The 8,556-nt window shown below is 45.5% G+C and overlaps 1 pseudogene; it reads left to right on the forward strand.

The window, feature by feature from the left end:
* Positions 1-3,615: 3,615 nt before the first annotated feature.
* LOC117714221 (proteasome subunit beta type-3 pseudogene) lies at positions 3,616-4,232 on the forward strand (annotated as a pseudogene).
* The last annotated feature ends 4,324 nt before the right edge of the window (positions 4,233-8,556 follow it).

The following is an 8,556-nucleotide window of genomic DNA, read 5'->3' on the forward strand; positions in this document are numbered from 1 at the left end:
CATCTGAAGACAGCAGGCAGACTAGTCAGCCAGTCCTTAGCGGTTTTGATAAAAACATGGTTGAGCATCCCCGATTCAACATGACAGCTGTAATTCTGGGACATTTCAGATTTGCAATATCTGGATTAAGGATGTCCAGCTGGGAAAGTCTAGACAGAGATTCCAAAGGGGGCGGGGGGGGGGGGACTCATCTGAAAATTTTGTTCCAGGCACTCAAAAAAAAAAAAAAAAAAAAAAACCAAACAAAAAAAACACAGGTGTCTCGTATCTCAGTTCAGGACAGTCACTGAGGCAATCTCCCCTAAAATAATGGTGCTGGTCCATGCCTCACACAGAAGCAGCCACTGCAGGAAAATCAAAGCTGTAGGCCAAGTGCCCGCCTGGCCTTGTCGGATGTGGACATGGCCCACAGTGCATTTAAAGCAGAGCCTTTCCCTGAGGGTTGTCAGCAAGGCTGCAAGTTCAGAAGGTGTAGTCACAAGAGGCACATACCCACCAGTTCACTACCGATGGCTGACACTCTGCAAGCACACGCTGCAGTCCTGGTAGGATGCTGTTTTCATGGGGCCTCCTTTTCGGCATGGCAAAGAAGACGGCCATAGCAGTGCCCCATCCACCCGCCTTGTCTGACAGAGCATCGTACTTGCCTAGAAACTTAACACAGTAAAATCCCAATGTACTGGGGTGGGGTCCAGGCAGAAATCGACTTAAAAACTTTGATAAACAGCTATTGCTATACACATCATGTGACATAATGCTAATCATTTTGACCTCGAAATTCAGTAGCATCTACTGTTTCTACAATAATGTGTAACCGTGACACCCATCTAGATGAAAAGCCTTTGTGACACTCTGTGATAGTTTGTATATGCTCAGCCCAGGGAGTGGCACTATTAGAAGGTGAGGCCCTGTTGGAGTAGGTGTGTCACTGTGGGTATGGGCTTTAAGACCCTCATCCTAGCTGCCTGGAAGCCAGTCTTCTCCTAGCAGCCTTCAGATGAAGATGTAGAACTCTCAGCTCCTCCTGCACCATGCCTGCCTGGATGCTGCCATGTTCCTGCCTTGATGATAATGGACTGAACCTCTGAATCTATAAACCAGCCCCAATTAAATGTTGTGCTTTATAAGAGTTGCTTTGGTCATAGTGTCTGTTCACAGCAGTAAAACCCCAACTAAGACACACTCCAAAATAAGTGGGAAGTGCTATCTTTCTGCCCAGGTTCCATTCCTGGCAGCTGTCGGTCTTCTTTCTGACTCTGTGGACCTCCCTACTAGGGATGTGCCCTCAAGAGTGTCATAGCTCATGCGGCCTTCTGTATCATGAATGTTCTTAAGAGTGCCACTTCATCTAGGTAGCTGTGGCTGTTCTAAAGACAGATCGGGTGTGTGTTTCTCCCTAAAAGATCTCAACTTGATAATTGCTACACTGCAGCATCAGCCACAAAATATTCACAATCCCTTTCCCCTTATACTTTGTCTGATAGCAGCAACCTAAATACCTCAGTAGTCTCTCGGTTTCTGGACCTCTAGAGATTTCTTGACTGTAATGTCAGAATGAACTAAATGCCTGTGTCTTACTCCTGGGTATTGATCTCTGGCTGCTTCTTCTTCTTCTTCTTCTTCTTCTTCTTCTTCTTCTTCTTCTTCCTCTTCCTCTTCCTCTTCCTCTTCCTCTTCCTCTTCCTCTTCCTCTTCTTCTTCTTCTTCTTCTTTTCACAGATACAATCCCCATGGGTTTTATGCTTTAAGGCAGAATAATCCATCACCACAGCCATCCATTATAATCTTCCCAGAATGCTCCTATGTTCGTCATTTCTTGATGTTGCCATTCTGAATGTTTTCACTCGTGAAACTGCTGGGTATTTTATATTATTGGTCTTTCATTTATGTAGGTTCTCAGGTGGTATTCTTGAGACAAATGCACTGTTTTATTTTTAAAGAAACAAAACCTACATTGTTTCTCATTAATGAAATTGATGTTTATTTCATTCGTGCTCTTAAGGAACATTTGACAGTCTGGGCAAATAAAACCTTCAGTTTCATCGTCATGCATATGGTGATGGGGGAGGGGCCAGGAAGGCAGGAGGGGTGAAAGGGGTGTTCGGTACTTCTGTATTCATAATGTGTTCTGTGGTGTATGCACTTTCTCCTAAGCTCAAATTATGAAGTTCTCACCCCAACCTCTTTTGGGATGAGAATGAAAAGGCAGAGGAGAGAGTTCTCAGTAGGAAAGCCTATGCCTGGAGAACCTACTGGCCACAAGGGAGACTCACATTTCCATTTATCCACCATCTTCTAGTGCTGTCACAGGCTATAGCCCTCCAGCCCAGTAAGGAGGCTCTCCTAGCATGATGACGTGGAGCCATTTTATAGCATCATTAAGTCCAAAGAGCTTGGGAGAACACCAAGTCATACACGAAACTTCAGTGATAGGGGGTCAGGGCATGGGGGGGGAGTGAGGTCACAGATGACCAGCAGCAGAAATCATCTTATGTGAAAAAAAATCACAAAGTCACCTTTAATCTGCGTGCACTTACTATGTCAGGTTTCCTGACACACAACACTTGATTTACTTAGGGACCAATGGGAGCCACAGATTGGTTATGGTTTCATTTTGGTTGGGATACTATTTAGATGAGATAGAATGTTGTACAGCATTCATACTTTAAGTGTTTATCCTGACACATTCCACAATGGCTGCTGGACCGTGCTCAGCTTCCCCAGGTGCTGAATGTACCTCAGTATGTGGCTCCTCAGGTATGAGGTCGAGGCCAATCAGAGCCGGTCAAGTCTATCTGCTTCAGCCAGAGTTTCTAGAATTTTCATGGAGACCTCAGATGTTGAAGTGTGGAGCTTGGTTTCACAGATTCCCTGGATCCAGAGGTCAGGAGATGACCCTGACCTCTGACTCAGACTCATGCTCTGAACTCCCGAGTGGGCTCTCTCTCCAGCCTTTGGTCCTTCTACAGAGGGCTCCTTCCAGCTCTTGATTTCTTTCCTTCAGAGGCACAGCTTATTTAGAGCATTGGGTTATAATGGTAACGGCCAGGCCCAGGTTCTATTGGCTCTCATATCTTCAGTAGATAATAGTATCATCTTGGCTGACATGCCATCAATAAATAACATTTTCCTTTCATAGTTCATTTATAACATCCTGAGCTCACAAATCATATTGATTTTGGGAAAAAAAAATCAGAACTCGTCTTTATAAGCTATCAATATTAAAATTTTGTTTTATAAATTTATAACTGATAATAATATGTGCTTATATAAAACAAAACATTTTACTTCAAATAATCTTTGTCTCATTTTATTAGAGATAAATAATGAGAAAGTTTTTTTAGTGGCCTATGGCAATCTTTTTGTGGTGCTATCACGTGTTTATAAAGAACTGAGCTGACTCCGCACAGTGTTGGGAATGGACAGGTCCACGGTCCAGTTGAAAGTGCCAGAGTCTGGTGAAGCCTGTTCTTGCCTACATGTTAGGGAAGGAATTCAAAGGTCAGAGTCCCTCTGTGAAAGTCCCTCATAAGAACTCCTGACCAGGGTCCTGAGAACGCCAGAGCGGGTTTGCAGGCAACTCAGTGACCTTCAGGCTCCCACTACACCGCAATCATGCCTATTATGTCCTATAATGAAGGGGCCGTCATGGCCATGAAGGGAAAGAACTGCGTGGCCATCGCTGCAGACAGGCATTTTGGAATCCAGGCCCAGATGGTGACCACGGACTTCCAGAAGATCTTTCCCATGGGTGACAGGCTCTACATAGGCCTGGCCAGCCTGGCCACTGACATCCAGACAGTTGCCTGGCATCTCAAGTTCCAACTGAACCTGTATGAGCTGAAGGAAGGTGGGCAGATGAAGTCTTACACCCTCATGAGCACGGTGGCCAACCTCTTGTAGGAGAAATGATTTGGTCCCTACTACACAGAGCCTGTCATTGCTGACCTGGACCCAAAGACCTTTAAGCCCTTCATTTGCTCTCTGGACTTCATTGGCTGTCCCATGGGACTGATGACTTCGTAGTCAGTGGTACCTGCTCTGAACAAATGTATTATGGGATGTGTGTCTCTCTGGGAGCCCGGCATGGATCCAGACACCTGTTTGAAACCATTTCTCAGGCCATGCAGAATGCTGTGGACCGGGCTGCCATATCAGGTATGGGAGTCACCATCCACGTTATTGAGAAAGACAAGATCACCACCAGGACGCTGACGGCCCGCACGGACTAACCTGTGCTCTGGATGGACTGACCTGTGGGATTGTCCATAGGGATGGACTAACACTTTTGGTTTTTGTTTTTTTTTTTCGTTTTAATAAAATCACCTTTCTTTCAAAAAACCAAAAGAACCCCTGACCCCTTCCTCAGTCTGACCCCGTTATGACACTAGTCTCTTACTATGACTACAGTGACCACTCCTGAATGTAGAGGGGAAGACCCACAGTACAGCCAGCTATTCCTCACTAGAGCACATAGCTACACACTCATGGCACAGCGAGGCCATCCTTGGAGCACACACTATCATGAACACAGTCCTGAAAGTGCTAGCAAGCAAGTCAAAGGAAACTAACAGTAACTGACCAGGAAGGACTCCTGGGTCACTTGCTTGTCTCCCTGTCCTAGACTTCCTTTCAAGGCAGTTTTCAGAGCTCTGGTGTCACATTTCCTGGAGGACAGTTGGAGGTTAGACCCTTTCTGAGATAAGTGGAGATCACTCTGTTGTTACTTCAGATCTCCAGCTCAGAGAAGTAGTCACTGCGAGGGCAGCAGGAGCCCACCCTGCCCCCACCCCTGCTGTGCCTCTCCCCTACCCCCCACCATTTGTGGGGACTTTGCAGTTTGCCCTGACATCCACAAAAGCAGAGGAAATGCCACCCTCACCCCAGCACATCTGGAAACTTTTTAAAAATGTAGATTTTTGTTATTCAGGTATGGCCACACATGGCAGGCCAGGAAGCAAGGGACTCAGGGGCCAGGTTTGCTCTTTTGCAGTAATTAGGTCTTTCATTATTTAAGAAGGTTTAGCAAGAACCATACCCATCTCATTCGTGAAGACTGAATTTCCTCCCATCTGGTCCCACCCCTTCAAGGCTCTGTCACCACACTGGAGACAAAAGCTCCCATGATAAGCATTTAGGGACACTAAAGCCACAATGCTGAGACCTGTGACTGTCATGAAATAGCACTCCCATGTGTCAGCTATATCACAGAGCAAAGCTGACCAGAGGAAAGGGAAGAACCTTTGGTAAACCTAATCTAGTAAATTGACCAACCTTAGCTGAGACTCAGATAGATTCCATATCCCTGACTCTGAAATTACAGTGGAGTAGCTCCCTGGCTACAGCATGCAACCCAAGGCACCCTATAGCCCTGTTAGAACCTTTAAAGGGGGTGATGGTTATTATTTCCTATTAAACATATAGCCTTGGGCTGAAGAGATGGCTCAGCAGTTAAGAGCATTGACTGCTCTTCCAGAGGTACTGAGTTCAATTCCCAGCAACCACATGGTGGCTCACAACCATCTGTAATGGGATTTGAGGCTCTCTTCAGGTGTACATGAAGACAGCTACAATGTACTCATAAAATAAACAAACAACTCATATATATATATATATATATATATATATATATATATATGTGTGTGTGTGTGTGTGTGTGTGTGTGTGTGTGTGTGTAGAGAGAGAGAGAGAGAGAGAGAGAGAGAGAGAGAGAGAGAGAGAGCCTGAAGGACCAACCTATGTGTCTACTACAGAAGAATGAATAGAGAAAATGTAGTTTATACATACAATAGATTTATAAAAGCTTTAAAATTTTTTATTTTATTTTGTGTGTGTGTGTGTGTGTGTGTGTGTGTGTGTGTGTGCTGTCTCCATATATTATGTGTGCACCACAAATGATATGTTTTGTAGAGCACAGTATGTGGGAGAGGGGATCTTAGCAGGCCCGTGCTGAGACATTCCCACACATAGGTACCAACCACACAACCGGTCTAGTATAGAATAGAGCTTATTTAGGGATATGGGAAGGAGGGGTTGAGAAGAGAGTAGAGGCAGAGAAAGAGAGGGGACAGAGAAGGACACACACACACACACAGAGAGAGAGAGAGAGAGAGAGAGAGAGAGAGAGAGACAGACAGACAGACAGACAGACAGACAAAGGTCAGAGAGAGAGGGAGAGGCTAAACAGTCTCTTTTATAGCAAGCCAGGCCTACCTGGCTGTTGCTAGGTAATTGTTGGGTGGAGCTTAGAAGGGATGCTAACACTAAGCATGTCTGGTGACCTTGGTGGTCAGAAGAGGGCATCAGATACCCCAAGAACAAGAGTTTAGGATGGTTGTGAGCTACCACGTGCATCCTGGGAAGTGAACCCTGGTCCTCTGCAAGAGCAGCCAGAGCTCCTGACTACCAAGCCATGTCTACAGCCCCCATGATACATTTTTTTTCCTCAAACATTAAGAAGAATTACATTATGTCATTTGAAGAAAAAAAATAGATGTAACTAGAAATAATCAGATTAAGAGAAGTCAGCCAGTCTCAGAAAGACAGATATCACGTTTCCTCTCATTTGTGGTCCCTAGATTATATGTAGCAACATAGCATCCCGTACATGCCCATGCCTTGCAAGTAGGAGACTAAGCAGAAGGGGAAGAGAAGACAAAGGGATTGTTACAAAGCAGAATACGTTCAACATACAATTAGAAAAATATAATGTAGCCTGTTTCTCAGACTGACTTGTAAGACCCCTCAGTGAGAATCCCAGTCACACAATATGAACGTATCAGTGACTACCATTATAAACCACCTTGTTGGTGGCACTCTGCTGCATAGCAATAAAGAAAAATTAAACTCCAGCTTTCTTCAGTGAAGTGCACTGAATTATGTCCTGGTGTTGAGAGAGTAAGCTTCTTGTGGAAGGACTGATAGTGAGTTCCTGCAGAACTCAGTGTGCCCTGAGGTCGGCCATGAAGGTAAGAGTTGGGCATTGGTGTTAGAAGTCCCACTCAATCAATCCACACCAGCGAGCAGCGTCTTTCCAGACCATGACAGTAAAGTATTCTGGGAGCAATGTGGTGGTGGGTGGTGAAGTGAGAGCTAGGGATTCTAGGGAGGTCACTGGGACAGCAGAGCCATCCTCATCAGTGGGGGCAGTGCCACCTGATGGTAGGTCAAGTCAGACTGAATTTGGTTCTCAGGGAACAGATGAGAAGTGAGTCTGGAATCCTCCTGAGTCCTCCACATGACTACTACCTTGCCTCGGTCTCTGTGGGGTTTGAATGAGGATGGTCCCTATAGGCTCCTGTGTTTGAACACTTGGTCCCCAGTTGGTGGACCTCTGGGGAGAGTTAGGAGTCTGGCTTGTTTGAGGTGTCATCTCTGCCTTGTCACCTGGGGTGGGCTTTGACATTGAAAAGGACTTGTTAATTCTCTCACCCCACTGCCTTTACCTCACCATTGCTGGAAGCCTGGAAATGCAGGTTCCATTTTCACTGAAGGCAGCAGCAGGCAAATCACCAGGCAAGAAAGAGGCCAGGCAAGGAAAAGGCCAGCCACCCTCCTTCCCCTGTGCTCTTTTGTTACCTGGGCTGCTACTGCAAGTCACTACCCACCTTTAGGCTTTCCACTTCAGCCGAGGAGCTCAAGACCATGTCTCCATTGGGACTCCTGCTCAGCGGTTCTAAATTGTGGCCAGTTGACATTTGAAACTAAGTAACAGCTTTGTTTGTTTGTGTAGAAGCTTTGTTTGCCGAGAGAACAGTTGTTACACACAATAAGGTACAGAAAATATTGTCAGGGGATTTCCTCTCCACTGTATTTTGAATTGATGGGTGCATATGTGCATGTATGTGCATGTGTACATGCTTTTGGAGTCCAGAGAATAACTTTAAGTTCCATGCCTCAAGATCCTCTAGCTGTTCATTTGTTTGTTTGTTTTTGTTTGTTGAGACTCCCACAGGTCTGGAGCTTCCAAATAATGCCAATGAGTCCCAAAGATATGCCTGGTTTTGTCTCTGCAGTGCTAGGATTATAAGCATGTTACCCCCCCCCCCCATACACACACACACACACACAAACACACACACTGATCTTCTATATGTGGTCTGGGGATGAAACTCATACTTGCAGGGCAGGGACATACTGCCTAAGCTACCTCCCCAAATTTCAAGTGGATTCTTTGTTGTTTTTCTAACAGATTTCCCATGAAAGTGGTTTTCTTTCATCAAAGAACCCAGTTGCTGTTGTTATTCAGACATCAGTCTTACAGGCCAGTCCTCCCGAGTTTAACCTTCAGCTTCCGCGCCTACAGGTCACTCTTAATATGATGCTGGCTGACCATAAACCTTCCCGTGGCAAAAGCTCTCTGGTATATTTAAATAGACAACAATTCATCCATTTACTACCAGAACATGATCTCAGGTAGAACATGAAGTTCAGAGTACGTGGTAGTCCACTGCTGTGTTCAGCTAGACTTTGAACAGTCCTGGCTGCGGTGACAGCCCTGGAAGAAGCAATGTGAGCTGATTTGGGAAGTGGCAGCCTTTTCCTTTGCTCCCCGGT

The sequence above is a fragment of the Arvicanthis niloticus genome, chromosome 8 (genome assembly GCF_011762505.2).
Source record: "Arvicanthis niloticus isolate mArvNil1 chromosome 8, mArvNil1.pat.X, whole genome shotgun sequence".
NCBI classification, from domain to species: Eukaryota; Metazoa; Chordata; class Mammalia; order Rodentia; family Muridae; genus Arvicanthis; species Arvicanthis niloticus.